Raw genomic sequence first — 19,331 nt, 5'->3', positions numbered from 1 at the left:
AATTGATCACATCCTACGTCACAAATCAGGTCTCAACCGGTACCAAAAGATTGGGATTATTGCCTGAATATTTTCAGACCACAATGCTTTGAAACTACAACTCAATCACAAGAGAAAAGTCGGAAAGAACTCAAATACATGGAGCCTAAAGAGCATCCTCCTAAAGAATGAATGGGTCAACCAGGAAATTAAAGAAGATTTAAAAAAAATTCATGGAAACCAATGAAAATGAAAACACAACTGTTCAAAATCTTTGGGATACAGCAAAGGCAGTCCTAAGAGGAAAGTATATAGCAATACAAGCCTCTCTCAAGAAACAAAAAAGGTCTCAAATACACAACCTAAGCCTACAGCTAAAGGAGCTAGAGAAAAAACAGCAAATAAAGCCTAAACCCAGCAGGAGAAGAGAAATCGTAAAGATCAGAGCAGAAATCAATGAAATAGAAACCAAAAGAACAGTGGAACAGATCAACGAAACTAGGAGCTGATTCTTTGAAAGAATTCACAAGATTGATAAACCCCTGGCCAGACTTACCAAAAAGAAAAGAGAAAGGACCCAAATCAACAAAATCATGAATGAAAGAGGAGAGATCACAACCAACACCAAAGACATACAAACAATTATAAGAACATATTAGGAGCAACTCTATGCCAGCAAATTAGATAACCTGGAAGAAATGGGTGCATTCCCAGAGATGTATCAACTACCAAAACTGAACCAGGAAGAAATAGAAAACCTGAACAGACCTATAACCACTAAGGAAATTGAAGCAGTCATCAAAAATCTCCCAAGAAACAAAAGCCCAGGGCCAGATGGCTTCCCAGGGGAATTCTATCAGACATTTAAAGAAGAATTAATACCGATTCTCCTGAAACTATTCCAAAAAATAGAAATGGAAGGAAAACTTCCAAACTCATTTTATGAGGCCACCATTACCTTGATCCCAAAACCAGACAAAGACCCCATCAAAAAGGAGAATTACTGACCAATATCCTTGATGAACATGGATGCAAAAATTCTCACCAAAATACTAGCCAATAGGATCCAATAGTACATTAAAAGGATTATTCACCATGACCAAGTGGGATTTATCCCTGGGCTGCAAGGTTGGTTCAACATCCGCAAATCAATCAACATGATACAATATATTAACAAAAGAGAGAACAAGAAACATATGATCCTCTCAATAGATGCAGAAAAAGTATTTGACAAACTACAGCATCCTTTCTTGACCAAAACTCTTCAGAGGATAGGGATAGAGGGTACATACCTCAATATCATAAAAGCCATCTATGAAAAACCTACAGCGAATATCATTCTCAATGGGGAAAAGCTGAGAGCTTTTCCCCTAAGGTCAGGAACGCGGCAGGGCTGTCCACTCTCACCACTGCTATTCAACATAGTATTAGAAGTCCTAGCCACAGCAATCAGACAACAAAAAGAAATCAAAGGCATCCAAATCGGCAAAGAGGAAGTCAAACTCTCACTCTTTGCAGATGATATGATACTGTATGTGGAAAACCCAAAAGACTCCACCCCAAAACTGCTAGAACTCATACAGGAATTCAGCAAAGTAGCAGGATATAAAATCAATGCACAGAAATCAGTGGCATTCCTATACACCAACAACAAGACAGGAGAGACAAATTAAGGATTTGATCCCATTTACAAATGCACCCAAAACCATAAGATACCTAGGAATAAATTTAACCAAAGAGGCAAAGGATCTGTACTCAGAAAACTATAAAATACTCATGAAAGAAATGGAAGAAGACACAAAGAAATGGGAAAAACGTTCCATGTTCATGGATTGGAAGAAAAAACATTGTGAAGACGTCAATGCTACCTAGAGCAATCTACACATTCAATGCAATCCCCATCAAAATACCATCCACTTTTTTCAAAGAAATGGAACAAATAATCCTAAAATTTGTATGGAACCAGAAGAAACCCCGAATAGCCAGAGGAATATTGAAAAAGAAAATCAAAGCTGGCAGCATCACAATTCCGGACTTCCAGCTCTATTACAAAGCTGTCATCATCAAGACAGTATGGTACTGGCACAAAAACAGACACATAGAGCAATGGAACAGAATTGAGAGCCCAGAAATGGACCCTCAACTCTATGGTCAACTCATCTTTGGCAAAGCAGGAAAGAATGTCCAATGGAAAAAAGACAGTCTCTTCAACAAATGGTGTTGGGAAAATTGGACAGCCACATGCAGAGGAATGAAACTGGACCATTTCCTTACACCACACACAAAAATGGACTCCAAATGGTTGAAAGACCTAAACGTGAGACAGGAGTCCATCAAAATCCTAAAGGAGAACACAGGCAGCAACCTCTTTGACCTCAGCCGCAGCAACTTCTTCCTAGAAACATCGCCAAAGGCAAGGGAAGCAAGGGCAAAAATGAACTCTTGGGATTTCATCAAGATTAAAAGCTTTTGCACAGCAAAAGAAACAGCCCACAAAACCAAAAGACAACCGACAGAATGGGAGAAAATATTTGCAAATGACATATCAGATAAAGGGCTAGTATCCAAAATCTATGAAGAACTTATCAAACTCAACACCCAAAGAACAAATAATCCAATCAAGAAATGGGCAGAAGACATTTTTCCAAAGAAGACATCCAAATGGCCAACAGACACATGAAAAAGTGCTCAACATCACTCGGCATCAGGGAAATCCAAATCAAAACCTCAATGAGATACCACCTCACACCAGTCAGAATGGCTAAAATGAACAAGTCAGGAAACGACAGATGTTGGCGGGGATGCGGAGAAAGGGGAACCCTCGTACACTGTTGGTGGGAATGCAAGCTGGTGCAGCCACTCTGGAAAACAGTATGGAGGTTCCTCAAACAGTTGAAAATAGAGCTACCATATGATCCAACAATTGCACTACTGAGTATTTACCCCAAAGATACAAATGTAGGGATCCGAAGGGGTACGTGCACCCCAATGTTTATAGCAGCAATGTCCACAATAGCCAAATTGTGGAAAGAGCCAAGATGTCCATCGACAGATGAATGGATAAAGAAGATGGGGTATATATACACAATGGAATATTATGCAGCCATCAAAAGGAATGAGATCGTGCCATTTGCAATGACGTGGATGGAACTGGAGGGTGTTATGCTTAGTGAAATAAGTCAATCAGAGAAAGTCATGTATCATATGACCCCACTGATATGAGGAATTCTTAATCTCAGGAAACAAACTGAGGGTTGCTGGAGTGGTGGGGGGTGGGAGGGAGGAGGTGGTTGGATGATAGACATTGGGGAGGGTATGTGCTATGGTGAGCGCTGTGCATTGTACAAGACTGTTGAATCACAGATCTGTACTTCTGAAACAAATGATGAAATATATGTTAAGAAAAAAAAAAGAGAAGAAGAAGATAGCAGGAGGGGAAGAATGAAGGGGAGTAAGTCAGAGGGGGAGACAAACCATGAGAGACAATAGACTCTGAAAAACAAACTGAGGGTTCTAGAGGGGAGGGGTGTGGGGGGATGTGTTAGCCTGGTGATGGGTATTAAAGAGAGCACATTCTGCATGGAGCAATGGGTGTTATTCACAAACAATGAATCATGGAATACTACATCAAAAACTAATGATGTAATGTATGGTGATTAACATAAGTATAAAAAAAATTTTAAAAATAAATAATTAAATAAAAAAGAATTAAAAAAAGAATATACACACATACATATTTATACACACGCACATGTGCACACACACACACACACAACTCATAAGCCTATCATCTCCAGAAAATTATGGAAATAATTATTAACATGGGGGATGTATTTTATTCCAGTCTTACTTTATGTTAAGTTGAAATCATACTAGAAATAATGCTTTATACCTTGTTTGTGTGGGGTTTTTTATCTTAAGGGAGGTATAACTGACACAGCTTGCTTGCCTTAATTAGCATTTCATCATAAGCTTTTTTTAAAGAAGCTTTAATGTCTGCAAACCACCACCCCACTGAAGGGACATAGCGCTGTTACTGAGCCACTCTCCTGCTGTGAATGTTTCAGTTAGTTCTGTTTTCTGTTTTACTGTGAATGGCCTTTCTTTTATTTGTTGGTCTGTTATAAATAATGCTACCTTGGACATGCATGTACTTTATCCATCTTTTCTGAGCACTGTCATGTCCTTAATTTCCTACACTGTATTCTTGAAACAACCTTGAGAAAAGATGAGGGACCCAGAAGCCAAGTGATGAAACGCAGCTTGTAAACCCCGAACTGAAGCAGAGCCCACTTCTCTAGACCTGAAGCCCCACGCTAGTTCTTTTACTCTGTGCTTCGTGTTTGTTACAAGGTGAATGCCGGGGGCGTGAACCACCTGACAGCCACATCTCATCACGAAGCACTGGAGGAACTAGGAATTCTGCACCTGGAGGAGAGAAGACTTCAAAAGCAAAAATTTCTTCTAGCACCTGCCAGGACAACAGATTGCCTGAGGCAAAAGCAAGCAAGGGCTTCTATGTGGAAATTAGAGATGATTTCCATTCAACATAATGAGAAAGTGCAGTGCCATGGGTTTGACATAAGATGGACTTGAGTTTGAAATCCTGCTCCAACACTTACTGATTATTGACCTTGAGCAAGTCACTTGTGTTCTATGAAACTTAATTCCCACAAATTTAAAGCATGTAAGGCTAATCTGAGGGTTAGTGTGCATTTAGTACAGTTTGATTTATACCAGGGGCTCAAAAAATGGTCACTATTATTTTTAATACTCTGTTATAGTTGTCCAACCCCAGAATGTGCCACGTTGGACATTCAAGCAGATTTGAACTGCCAGAAGCAGCCAGAGGCTGAACCAGGTCATATCTAAGTCACATTGTAGAAAAAATGTGAGCCAGAGATAGGAGCCCTGGACACAAGACCTTGCTCCATTACTTAGCAGCCAAGGCCTAAGGACAAATGACTTCCCTTTGGGGGCCTCAGTCACCTCGTTTATAAAAATGGGTGTAATCACAATGCACTCCTCACTGGGCTATTGGGGGAAAGAAAGGAAACTGTTGATATGCAAGCACTCGTTGTTAACTCCAAAAACTTCCACCAAAGTCCATTAATTTTATGATTTTCGTTACAACTCAATGATCCGATGACTCTCCTGGGGTTGCACAGAGAAAATACAACTGCTGCCTTCCGGACTCCGCCGCCCTTCACATCGTCACTGTATTTTACACAGTTGTTTAAAGAGAGAGTCGGGCAGATGAGCACTACATGCCTGAAGTTTGGACAGGCTCACGGTGCTGCCTGTGGAAATGCCTTTCATCTCCCAGGAATGTCTGCAGTATTTACAGAACAGACAGATAGCGCCTCGTCTCCAGGGCTGAGGCCGAGCCCGTGAGGACCCTTCTCTGGCCCCCTCACCTCTGGGTGTGGGACACTCGCAGGTTTTGGACAGCTGACCCTTCGGGCTGGAATGCAGTGATCCAGGCCTGACACATCTTCCATCAATTTCCTTGGGAAAGAAAGAGCCCAGAGAGGCAGCCTGCATTCATTTGTCTGATCTCAGCCATCCCTGGTGTCTTTGGGGTTTTATCTGCTCACTGATCGCAGCGCCTAACTGGTGCCCTTCACTCAAGTGTCCGTTACATGAGGCCAGACATTACTGATCCTCACTGCTCTGACTTCCATCCATCACTTAGAAATGGACAGCAACTGCATTCAGAGGAAGAGGTGGCTCATAACAACTTCACCCCATAAATTCTAATTATGTGTCTTCTTAGCGAACATTAGCTTTCTTCCATTGAAAACTTGGGATTTTTATCAATCCCCCATCAGTCTCCTTAAAGTAGAATTGGGCAGTTGAAAGCTCTGAACACAGGTATGCCTGATCATAAATACCAGTTCTGGCATTTATTTGTGATGTAAGGCAAGCCAGTAGGTAGATTAAAGGAGAGAATGTATGTGAGAACCTAAGTCTGTTGCCTGGGCCACAGAGAACACTCCGTAAAAATTAGCTGTTGCTTAGCTGTTGTACTAGGTGCAGGATCTTGGGCAATTCACACAGCTTCTCTGAGCTTCAGCTTCCTCATCTGGAAAAATGGGTCCTCTGTAAAAGGTGGTTGGGGAGAAAGCAATAGGTTTCACACTCGGAACAGGCTAGGTTCATTTTCTGGTTCTTTCATTTAGCCAACTGTTTCCTTGCATGTGGTTTAAAGGCACCTCAGAGCTTCAGTTTCCTTTTCCATAAAGTATAAATAATAATGCCCACTTTTTTCAGGGTTGCTGGGAGAATGAGAGAGAATATCTGGAAAGTTCCTAGTGGGAAGAACCACGATGACATTACTCGTGAGGGGTGACTGGCAGAATGATTACCACTTTAATTTTGAATGGCAGCGATTTAAATCTGGCATCTGAAACCATCACCTTCTTCAAAGGGTGGGAGAGTATAAGTACCAGCCAACATCGCAGCAAGCAGATACTGGAGGTAGACACTGTGGGCACAGCTGATGGGCCACATAAATTAACAGAACCAGGCTCAAATGACACAGGCAGCCACTAAGTGCTTTGGTGCAGAAGATGACTACTCTCCCATCTGTCCTTCCCAGCCTTGCCCTGCCCCAGTGCAGGAGTGGATATTCCTGTAGACCTGAATGCATGGAACAGTCAAAATAAAATAGACTCTTGCTCCCTAGTTTTCATTCCCTCCTCAACCCCCATATCTATCCTGGTCACTCCTCATCTAAAAGCGGCTTCATCAGAGGACTTTCAGTTTAAAGAGCTTCAGTGAGTTCCTAATATCTCCCAAATGAAGTTAAAATTCAAAGCATCAGGTTAAGGTCTGCTAGAATTTTCCACCACATATCCTGAGGTGAGCTCATGGTATGGTGGGGCAAGGGCTCTGGACTAGGAATCACACACGCTGAGCTGAAGGCAGGCCGGTGCCACCAAGGGCCTCAATTGTGTGGACAAGTTTCCTGGAAGAAACTAGTGAATATCCCTCAGGTACTACAAGAGAGGAGCTGGCGCTAGGCACTTCTGTCTTGTTATTTCCAGTGTCCTTACAACAATGGCTGTAAGGCAGAGATGCTTATTGTCTCCGTTTTGCAGAAGTGGGACAGAACTCAAGACCAAGCAACGCTGACAATGTCTGCGCTCACTTCCTGGTGTAAAACACGGAGGCCCTAGGAATGCCTCTCTGCGGGAAACAGGAGGACTCCCCCCATACATCGTGAGGTTCAGGGCTTTTGGCTGGCATCCCCTCAGCTTGAGTGTTGGTACTCTTCCGGGCCTCGTCATCCTTTTTTCTTGATCTGTGCCTAAGCCATAGAGACCAGCATGGTGTCTGGAATGAGCATGGATTTAATAAAAATCTGCAAGTATTTTGGAAGCCTGGACACATCATCAGGCTCCCATGATAAAGAAAGGAGCAAGTAACTCCCCCCACCCAGCCTCAACTAGCGCAGGCCTCCCTGTTATACATTTTCAAAGTTCCACTGCATTTACCTATAGCTCAGAGAATTATACACAATGGTAGCATGGAGGCTGTGGAGTTCATGAGGGCAAGAATTACGTCTACTGTGCTTGTCACCATATCCTCAGTGCTGAAGGAACAGATGATTAAGAAGCCTATTTTACCTGGCAGTGCTGTGTGTCCAGCATGAATTACAATAGGAAGGAGCAGTTGAAACAAGTCATATGGGTTCACACTGATATAACTGCTGGCCAGTGTTTGTTAGGCCATTAACAGTGACAAGGAGACTAAGGAGAAGTTTGCTTACAAACTCCTAGGAGAGCAAAAGTTTAGCCCTCGAGGACCTGAGTTCAAGTCCCACTGCTGCCCCATCTCCCACTGCATGACATGGGGAGGTGCTGTCTCTTTCCTGGGATGAGAGGAGGTGGCGTCAGGAGAGTTCACAACTTGCTTCCAAGTCTGATAGTCACATTTCCCACTGGCTAATTCCTTTAGCGCCAATGTCTAAGGATGTTTCAAAGAGAGCTGAAATTGTGTCCTTAATATTAGAATATTAGAGGCACTACTGAGAGTAAAACACATGTTGACCACCCCCCACCTCAAAAGGGTGCAAAGATTTAAGGCACAGGTAATTTAAAAAGAAAGAGAGGCCCCAAATATGAGGATTAGGGTTTTTAATATGACCAGAGGGAATCTCAAGTTCTCTCTCTCCCATGCTCTCCCTCTCTTCCTTATACACACACACCCCACACCAAGTTAATCCTACTACCCATGTGGACAAAAAAAAAAAAAAAAGAAAAGGAATAGGAGACAGAAACTGGCATATAGCATCCTATCTGCCCCTCCTTCTCTAGATTATTCTTGTTCAAAGCCTAGTTCAACCAAGCACAAAGCATCACCTCATCAAAATCACCTGTGGTGGGGATCCCATCTGTTCACATGCAGATTTCTAGGCCCCATGCAGATCTCCAATGGCCCCCTCCCCACTGCTTATGCTTACTAACTTCTGAGACTCACTGCATAAATGCTTAGCCCACTTTGGGGACTATTTAAATGTGCCACTTCATATACATATATACACACACATATATATTTATTTATTTATATTTATTTATTTATTTATAGAGAGAGCACTTGAAATATATGAAATCACCAACATTCAACCATTTTTGACCTTCAAAAGTGGCAATTTCATATGATTCAACCTAAACCACTGGCATATGTGATTCAGACCTCAACACAACCTTCCAGGTAGGTATGTTATTCCTATTTTACAGCAAAGAACAGAGGCTCTGCAGGACTCCACATCTTGCTGAAGGACACACCATCAGTGGGAGGCAGAGGAGGATTGGAACACAGGTTTATCCGTGTCCACCCACGTACACCCCTGTGTCCCTGAACTTGGCAACACCACTCCTCAGGACAACTGAAACCCTAGACAGATGTGCACGGCTTTGGCCACAGTGTCTGAGACTGGCGCCACCTCTGGCTCAAAACAGGCTGGGAGTTGGTCCCTCAAGGCCTGGGCTGTGTGCGCAAGTTTTCGTAGAACCAAACTGATGTTTTTCCTGGAATGGCTTTTGGAAGGGAGCATGACTGACGATTAAATATGAAGTGGTTTGAAACTTCAGTGTCTCTCAGAATAACGTAATGCGTACTTCTGACGACCAGGAAGGGGTGCCAAGGGGCTGTCTCCTCAGGGTTATTTAAGTGTCCGGGTCTCCAACACCCCCTCTGGAAGCTGCTGCAGTGACCCTCTTTGGGTCTGACACCCTCCAAGGGATCCGTGTCCTGAAGTGGCCTGAGGGCTGGGAGGGAGGACTGCTGTCCCCAGAGCCATCAGCTCTGCTGGCTGAACTGAGAGCTGGCTGCAGAGCCCTGTGCCTGGAGGAGGAGGCAGAGACACACACACACACAGTCTCCCACCATCTTAGCTTGGGGTCAGGAGACCCTGGCCCATGACGCTCTGGAAGGAATCCTGGAGGAGGGCAGAAGGAAAAAGAGAAGCTTTGTCTAGAAAGGCCTCCTATGTTATATCTATCATCTCTTTCAATTCTTCAAAGAACCCTCAATGTGGTTGTTCTTATCACCACTTCATACATAAGAAAAACAAAAACCCAGGGAAATTAATACTTTTCCCAAGTTCACAGAGGATTTGAACCCAGGGCTGATTCCAAAGCCCCTGTTCACTTCAAGAAGGAAAGGGTGGGTAGGGGAGAAGGGGTTTATTAGTTTTCTGCCATGCACTGTACTGGATGACTTCCTCTCCATTATCTTCTTTATTCCTACCATTCTTGTGAGGAAGGCATAATTATGCCCATTTCACAGGTAAGAAGACTGAGGTTCAGAGTACTGGCAGTGCTTGCCCAAGGTTACACATGCAATAAAAAGTTAGAACCAGGCTACAGTCAAGGCTGGTCCTCATTTCCCACTCCTTCACGCTGGCTCACTGATGATGAGTCCCAAAGTCTGGATCTCTTCCAGATCCCTAACCGATCTGTGACCCTACCCCTAACCAATGTGTGATCTGGGGCAATTCACTCACCAATTTCAACCTCAGTTTCCCCTTCTGAGTCATGAAAAGGCAGCAAGAGTCTCTGAGATTTGTAAATATGAAACAACAGAGGCCCATCCAAACAGTCTCTACATGGAGAGACAACCTGGCTCCTGGTTGGGTTATAAATAAATGTTTAAGTAGCTGGCCCTTGAGCTGTCTTTGTATTGGGAAAATATCTCAGAAGACACCAAAAGCATTTATGTCAGTCACCAGGGAGAGGTTGGCAGGGGGACTGGGATGTAGGAGTGTTTGGGAGAAGCAAGAAGCTTCAAGAAACCCTTGGAAAGTCCCTCAAACAGCTCACGCAGCCACAGCAGGAAAAGTGTGGGTGATTTGGGGCTTGTGCGATGTGATTCTAGGGTTGCTGAGAAACCGGGTGATATTTTCTGCACATCTGCCTGTAGTAAATGTATTACCAGGCCATCACCCCCAATTTCTTCACCTCCAATTTCCATGCCCGTGACATCTGCAAGAGTCAGGGTGTGCAAACATTCAGTCCTGGGCCACCACTTACAGGACAGTCAACCAGAGACTAACCCTGAAAAAGGAAAAAAACTCATTTGTTGCAAACCAAATGAATACCAGGCCCATAGTCAATAATAAAAGTAACAAATACTGCAGTATTTTTTTTTATCTAATAATAAGAAGTAATAGCAATAAAAAGGAAACTAAGGACAAATGAGAACGGTGGTAACTGTGACCAATATTTCCAGAGCTCTTTCTTTGTGCCTATGTGCCAGTCCCTTTGCATTCATTATGTTTGTTAATCCTTGCAACAACTTGATAAAATACTTACTATGCCCACTTCACCACGTCGGCTCCCTGAGGCTCAGAGAGGGTAACTTATACGAAATCAAACAGCAGGTAGCTGGCAGATTGGGAACCTGAACCTATGTCTGTGACTGAATGCTCTCGCTGCTCCCCACTGAACCAGGACAGGAGGCCTCCTGGAAGAATTTCATGAAGTTAATAAGTCACTTTCCCTTATTAACTGTGCTGCCTTGGTCAAGGCATTGAACCTCTCCAAATCTCAGTTTCCTTATCTGTAAAATGGAGTTATGTGGGGACCCAAGAACATTAGATCCATTTGCATACTCAGCCAGTCATTCCACAACCACCTGTGGGGCTCCCCTGGTATATGGGGCACTGAGCTGGGTTCTGGGATTTGGGAGCTGAAGGAGAGTCTCTGCTGACAAGGACAAAGGACCCTGATGCAACTAACCCAAGGCAGCATGCTAAGCGTTATTAGGGCACTGACTGAGCACCCAGCAGCACCAGATAAATGTTCAGGGTTCTTAGGAACCCGACATAAATTATTATTATTGTTGGTCACTGGAACATTAAAGGCTCATTTCCCTTATGAGTCTCCCTTCCTGGGCTCTCCCTTCAGATCCCGCATTCCTCAGATGGACACTTGGGCCAACAGAACTTGTAAATGCAGCTAGTTTCAGAACTTGCAACACAATGGACTTTTTTTTTTTTTTAACCCTCTAGAAGCTGATAACTTGGAAAATCCCAAAGGTGACTCAGAGACTTTCAGGGAAAGTGACCACGGCTGAGGCCACGGACTCTACCAACCCCACAGCTGCCCCTCTCCCAGGGCAGACCTGGCCAGAGCTGCAGCCCACAGGCCTTCTCATGCCCTGGGGCAGCTGCGGGAGAGGGCACCCAGCGGCGTCTCTGCATCCGGGTTCTACTCGCCTCTCAACTCTGTGTCAGTTGTGGGTCCCTGGGCAAGTCCCTCCAAGGTCAATGTCCTCTTCTATAAAGTGGATACAGAACTGCTACCCTCTTTTCCTCCTAAGGCTGCCGTAAAAACTCAAGGGAAAAGTACAGCATTGTGCAATCATTTACCTGTAAGAAAGAATCCATTTATATTCTCCATTTGCTGAGCATACACTTTGTGTCACAAGCTGACCAGACTACCTAAGATTTATTGGGTACTAATTCCATATATCAAATTAGTTAATAATCCTACATTAAATTTCATATATTAAATGTGTTAATGTATGTTTTTAAAAAGCTTTGTTTTACTTGTTTAACAATTTAATTCTCATAACAAGCCTGGAGGTAGACAGTTTCTGTACCCGCATGTTACAGATGGGGCAGCCGTTGACAGAGAAGTTAAGTGACCTGCTTAAGGCCATAAAGACACAGCAGAGGAGTGAAGAGCTAGACCACAAACCCAAGCAGGCCAGTTCCAGAGTCTGTGCTCCTGACCTTTATACCACCTCCCTCGGGGCAAGATATGGTTTCTGCCTTCAGGAGGTTCACAGTTTGGCAGGAAAAAGAGACAAGTAAGCAGACAATGACAGTATGATTCAGCTGTGATGGGGGACGTACAAGGAGCTACTGGAGCGAGAGGAGGGGTTCTGACCGAGCCTGGGGGTATCAAAGAAGGCTTCTTGGAGGAAGTGGATGTACAGTAACAAAGCGGGAAAACCCTGGGGTGAGAAGGGGACTGGTGCATGTGAACACCGGCGGGAGCCAGGGGAGAGATTGGCTGGGGTGGCTCACACAGGGCCTCAGAAGCCGTATGTGTCAGGCAGGGTCCCGGTGGGAGGGAGGTGACATGCTCACCTGCGTGATTTAAGGAAAGCTTAAGAAAGGAACTTTACACAAAGTGTGGGCAGGACTGGGAAAATGATCATGGATGCTGTGGTGCTCAAAGGCTAGCAACCACCACCACCTGCAGCCTAAGGGGACAAGAGGAAGGAGGGGGACAGGAATGTGACAGGAGCGGTGGCCTTCGGTAGAAGGATGCAGCCCTCCGTGGGAACCCGGCAGGGGGGAAGCTGGAGGTAAATGCTCTGACCACTCCGCCGCCCCCCCCCCCCCCCCGCCGCCACCTCTTGGAGCTTCACTGGTTGAGGCCAACTGGAAACATTCACGCCAGTGGGCCTGTTGACACACTCAGTATGGGTCAGAGTCCTGAGGCCCAGAGGATGGCAGACGCACAGGGGCCAATCCGAAAACATCTATGTCCAGGGCTTTGGTATTTATCCTGAGGGTGGTGGGGAGCCCCTGTGGTGACACTGTCACTGCACTAAGGGGAGTGTCACCCTAGAAGAATGGGTCACAGTGTGAAGGAGAAGGACTGGAGGCAGGAAGCCCAGCTGAGAGGCCGTGGCAGATGTCCCTGTGGGAGGGGGGTAGGCCTGGACCCCAGCAATGGTGTTTAGGGTAATGAGATTCTGACAAGCCATTCGTAAGGCCTTCCCAAACCTCAGGAAATTGCAAACCTTTCCTCTTCCTCCTACCTTACACGCACCTCTCACACACACGCCAGCACTAGCACCAATCGACGTGCCCTGGTGCTGTCACCAGCTGCATCCTCTGTTCCTCTGATTCAGATCCAACTCACACTTGTCGGGCATCCCCAGGACAGCTGACTCTGTGCCACTGTGTGGTTTCATTCAGACCCTCCACAGATCTGTGGTCTGAGCACTACGTGTTCATCTTACAGATAAGCAACATGGTTAGACGAATCCAGAAACTTGGTCAGGGCTCCCACAGCAAGTAAGCGTCAGAGCCAGGACCGGAAGCCAAGCCTTCCTGGCCCCTCCTGACCGGCCCCTCCTGCCCTGACTGTACAGGGTAGACCACCTCCTCTCCCCTCCTTTCTCTTGCCCTCTCCTTTTCCCTGCCATGAGACCTCTGATTCTTACACTTGGACCCCCCAGGGGTTTCCCTGGTGAGACACATCCTCCCCTGTACAGTCCTGAAGAGGTAGAGCTGGGCATAAAGTCACCTTCCCACCAGCCCAGGAAGCCTGGTGCGCTGTCAGGGCCCCACAGGCCTGCGGTCCCAGCAGTGGCACATCGGCTCCACCCACCCTCTGGAACAGAGGGCAGGCATTGCCTGCTGTGGGATGGGTGAGAATCACAGTAACTGTTGTACTTGTAGGGCATTTCCTTCACTTCACGCCAGGCACTATTTGAAGTGCTTTGCATTTCATCATCACAAAACCCCATGTGGTATATACTATGAGTATTCCCATTTTACAGATGAGAAAACAGAGGTGCAGACAGTTTATAAATAAATTACCTAAGAACACAAGGACAGTGAGCAGCAAGGCTGGATCAGAACTTAGGCAAGGGGGTTCCTGAATCTGCTCACTTAATCTCCTATGTTTTCTGTCTGAGCTGAAAAGCCCCAAAGTACATCCAATACCACCCCTCATTTTGCAGATGAAGACACTGAGGTCCAGAGAATGGGAGTAGCTTGCCCCAGTCCGTGGCAGAGCCTCTAGAACTCTGACTCCCAGTCCAGGCCCCTCCCACCTCTGTCACTACACCCCCTCTGGTCTTCCACGGAACTACTTCCCTGGCTGGAAACAGGCTGGGTTTCTTGCTAACAGCTCGATTATGCTGGGGCGAGCACTCCACTCCAGGAAGCCAGTTTACGGGATATTAAAGTCTCTTACTAATGACCTATGTTCCTCACATTCAAACTGGAGCTTGGCCAGGTGCTCCAGGCAACCCCCTGCAGGAGTCGTGAAGCTTTTGGCTGGGGAATAACCAAAGTCAGATATTTCCAGAGACAGGAAAACCCCTAGGGTCCCATTCCTCAGCTCCTCCACAGCCCACAAGGAGATTGTTCTGAAACCAATGGAAGATATTTTCTTTTCCTTCTGAGATTCTCAGGGATGACACCTGGTTAGCCCAGGTTCCCATAACCACCTAGTTACTCTCACCCTGTACTTACTCTATAGATGAAAAGCTGCTATGGGAGTTTGGATAGGAGAAGTCTTTATCCAAACCCTACACTAAACCAATGGGGAAACTGACACCAGCAAGGAGACTGGGCCAACTCCAAGTCACACAGTAGGGCCAACAACAACCAGAGGCAGACTGGAAACCTGACCTGTTCACTCCGAATCCTACTTCTCATCACACCATGTAGGGTGGGTCCTCCCAGCACTTTGCCCAGAGTAAATACTCACCGACAGCGTCTTAACATTATTCTTAAAATCCTAAACAGTTGTAGATATCTTTTCAAAAAATGTATTTGTAGAAATAAAGAAAAAAATCGTTCAGGAAATAACTTGTCTCCCTCATCCCTTACCTAATCTGTTTACTCAGGATGACTGGGCCAGTTACCAAGCTGTCCCCTTCCTTCCCCTGGGGGGCTTGAAGGAGGTAAATTTAGGACATATCAGTGAGTTCAATGAGCTGATGTTTGTGAATCTTCAGCTTACACAATGTTTTCATTTTCCAGCAACTTGTTAGGTAAACACAAGCCTCTTGCAAGAGACAGTATGGTCGGCCGTGTCTCCACTGGGCACCAGAGTGAGACAAACCAAGGGCTGGATCCCAGTCCCAACACACACAAGCCGTGGGAGCTCAGCTCACTTATTTATCTTCTCTAAGCCTCTATTTTCCTCATTTATTAAGTGGACATCACACCCACCTCACAAATTTGTTGGGGAGACTGAATGAGATAAGGTGCCCAATACACTATAGCACTCAGGCGATGTTAACAATGATTATCCTTGGCCAGGGACCACATTATCAAAAAGGTAGTTAACCCTGGGGTTTAAGAACCCAAAATAGGCAGCAAATAGAAATGAGCATCAGAAGGGTTTGACAGATTCCAGTCATAGTGGGAGCTGGATATACTCAGAATTGGCACATCACTCTGATTAACCTAATCAGAGTTAATACAGGTTTTGTGAGGCAGCTACTGGGAAGAGGCACTATGTTTTTTCCGTTGGATGTGAATATAGAGAATGCAGATGTGGAGGTGCTGGCTGCCATGGTGGCACTATGTGGAAACTGGGAATGAAGCCAGCAGGGAGAAAAAAGCCCAGGAAGGGAATTCAGGTGGGGTCCTGATGACTTCCTCTGAGTCCTTCCTATAGCAAGTTCTCCCCCAGGGCATTGAAACTGTATGAACCAAGTTATTTTTGGGTAGGGGAGAATGTCTATCACTTATGAGTGAGAGAACCCTACAGATTCACCCACTGGCCCCCAGCGTTGGTGAAAGATCAAGAGAGCCCCTGGCCTGTTGAGAGAGAAGCGTTGGATGATGCCACTGGAGCAAAATACACAGGGCACTTCAGGGAACCATGGGAAAGCTTGACTCCTTAAACTGGATAGTGAAGATGTGTTTTTGATGCTATTCTTTGTGCCCTGCATGTATGAAAAGTCTTACCAAAAAAATTTGTTTAATTCTACTTAAAGAAGTATAACTAGGAATGACTTTTCTAGAGATAATTTGGCAATGTGTAACAGTTACAATGCACCAATTTATTTATCAATTTCATTAATTAAATTACCAACTAAAGATGCATAAACATTTTAGCTCTAAAATTCCTCTTCTTATCCTGAGAAAATATTAAAATGTGCACAAAGATTTATGTTTCACACTGTCATTTTCAAAAACTGAAATAACTTATATTTATCAATAAGGAACTGAGTAAATTATGGTAAATCCTTACAAGGGAATATTTACTTGGTCATGAAAAAGAGTATAGCAGATTTTTCAGTGTACTGACAGGGGAAAATACCTATAATATAAAGTTAAGTGGAAAGGGTGGGAGAGAACTGTGTGTCATTTAGAAATTGCAGAAAACCTCATCACAGTAGCTTAAAAACCACAGGGAATTATTCTCCAATGTGAAATAAAGCCTGAGGAAGGACAGTCCGAAGTTCCGAAGTGGTATAGCTATTCCTTTAAGTTGTCGATGACTCAGACACTTTCTTGTAATCGCCAACGTGTGGCTCCCATCCTCAGGGTTCCCTTGTGGCCTAAGATGACTGCTGGAACTCTAACTTTACATCTGTTTTGTAGGCCAGAAGGAGGCAGGAAAAGAGCTAAAAAGCCACACCTCCCACCTGAATTAGCCTCTTTTAAGCAACCTTCTTGGTGTTACACAATCTGTCTGCTTCTCTGCTATTGGGCAGAATTTAGCCACATGCACACACCTGTCCGGAATGGAGACTGGGAAATGCAGTCTCTTCCAGGTGGCAACGTGCTCAGCTAAAAATCAAGATTCTGGGCACCCAGGTGGCTCAAGTCAGTTAAGTGTCTGCCTTTGGCTCAGGTCATGATCCCAGAGTCCTGGGATCAAGTCTGGCATCGGGCTCCCTGCTCAGCAGGGAGTCCGCTTCTCCCTCTGCGCCTCCCCCATTCCTGCTTGTGCTCTTGCTTGCTCTCTCCCTCTCAAAAATAAATGAATAAACTCTTTAAAAAAAATAAATAAATAAAAATAAAGATTCTGCGCTAAGGGGTCTGTGTGTCTCCATGTGTATGTAGAATGCAACATATATGTTTATATGAATAAAGTCTGGAAGCATATACATAAAACAAAACACGGTTATGTCTGGGAAGTCGAATTAGAGAGTATTCTTTCACTTGCTACTTCATATCATCCTGAATTCATAAATTATTTTTTTCAACCAACTTACATTATTTTTAAAATCAGAAAAAAAAACATAAAGATACCTCAATATTGGGGAAAAAAAGAGGTAATGGTATTAAAGTCCTATAATGTGAACTTCAGAGCATACTATATAATTAGCAAGAATATTTTATGCCAGGATTTGAGTATATACATTTAGTCATGCCATTATTAACCATTCTCAGATAGAGTCTTTAGTGCATTGTATGCCTGAATAAGGGAAAGGCCAAACACTGTAGACATGAAAATCTCTTTTCTGATCTAAAGAAATTAGAATCTACTGGTGATACTCTTACCGTGATTGAATGAAGACTTCTTTTTACAAACATTTCATCTCCCCATGAGACTCATGCAGTGAACATTAGTTGAGTGCCTACCAGGGCCAGACAATTTAGCAGGTTCTTTATCTTTTCTCACTTCATCCTTCACAAAAACTCTGTCAGGCAGATACTATCGTCCCATTTTATAGATGAGGAAACCAAGCCTGAGAGAGATGACTCGATCATATGTAGCTTAACACTAGGTCTATCTGGCCTCGAACCTTGTCCTTTTTCTACTCACTGGGGGGTTCCTCATTAGCCCCAGCCCCTCCCCTGGAGACCCGTGGATGACAAAGGACAAGTAATCCTCACTGAGCTCCTTGTCTCCTACCTTAGGAGCCTCAGAGTGTGAGGCTTTCTAAAATTAGGCCCATCGCTTCCTTCCCTTCCTCCAGCCAGTTTTAAATATAGGCTATCCTATCCATCTTCCTTACTCACCAATGTTTCCTCCGAACTTCATGGACCCTCAGACCAGCAGTATTTTTCCTACTGCCCTCTTAATTTCCTCCGGCAGTCTGACTTGTTACTCATTTTGGACCCGATATTCTGTGAACTTGTTAATGGTCTCCCTTTCCTAACTGCCAGCCCTGACACAAGTCAGAAAGAGCCTCCATGTATTAGTCACCCCTTAGGGACAGAGCTGTCCATGTCCTGCAGCCCGTTCTGTGTTAACCTGAGTGAATTTCCTGGAGGCAGCAGGTGTGGTAGACAGAGCCTGGGCTTTGGGCCCAGAGATACTTGGGTTTGAATCTAGGCTGTTCGATCTTTCTGAGTCTCTTGGTTTACTTATTTCTTAAAATGCAAGTAAATGATATATCTTTTCCAGGCTGCATGTGAAGGCTGATTGAGATAAATGTATTTGATTGCCTGGCACCTGGGAATTGCTTAACTTTTGTTGTTTCTCTTCCTTCTAGTTTTCTTGATTGAAAATGCCCCAAATTCTCACTTTATAGCTACAGAATATCCATGTCAATTATAATTATGCCAGTAATTACATAGCCTAATAGTCAAAAGCACAAGCTTTAGGACAGAATGCCTGAATGTGAATCTCAGCTTCATCACCTGGTAGCTAGGTGAGCTTGGGCATTTACTTAAACCATTTTTGTTTGTTTGTTTGTTTTTTAAAGATTTTATTTATTTATTTGACAGAGAGGGATAGTGAGAGAAGGAACACGAGCAGGGGGAGTGGGAGAGGGAGAAGGAGGCTTCCCGCCGAGCAGGGAGCCCGATGCGGGGCTCGATCCCAGGACCCTGGGATCATGACCTGAGCCGAAGGCAGACGCTTAACAAATGAGCCACCCAGGCACCCTACTTACACTGTTTAAACCTCAGTTTCCTCAACTGTAAAATGAGCTCTATGACCACACCTACCTTGTGAGGTTAAATCACTTAGAATAATGCCTCATCCATTTGTTAAGCGCTCAATTTATGTAAGCTATTATTATAGTTGCCATGCACTGAGCTCTTGCTAAAGGCCAGCCTCTGTGTTTAAGTCCCATATATTTGCTCTAGTTTTTACAGTGCCATGGGTCATATTATCCCCACCTTTGGGCTAGGGAAAGGACACTCCCAGCAGGAGGGTGACTTCCCCTGGATCCCACAG

This window comes from Eumetopias jubatus, unplaced genomic scaffold (assembly GCF_037043125.1).
Source record: "Eumetopias jubatus isolate StellerSeaLion01/CBP00866 unplaced genomic scaffold, mEumJub1_p1.0 scaffold_4, whole genome shotgun sequence".
Lineage (NCBI taxonomy): Eukaryota > Metazoa > Chordata > Mammalia > Carnivora > Otariidae > Eumetopias > Eumetopias jubatus.
Note: the sequence above shows the minus strand (reverse complement) of the source record.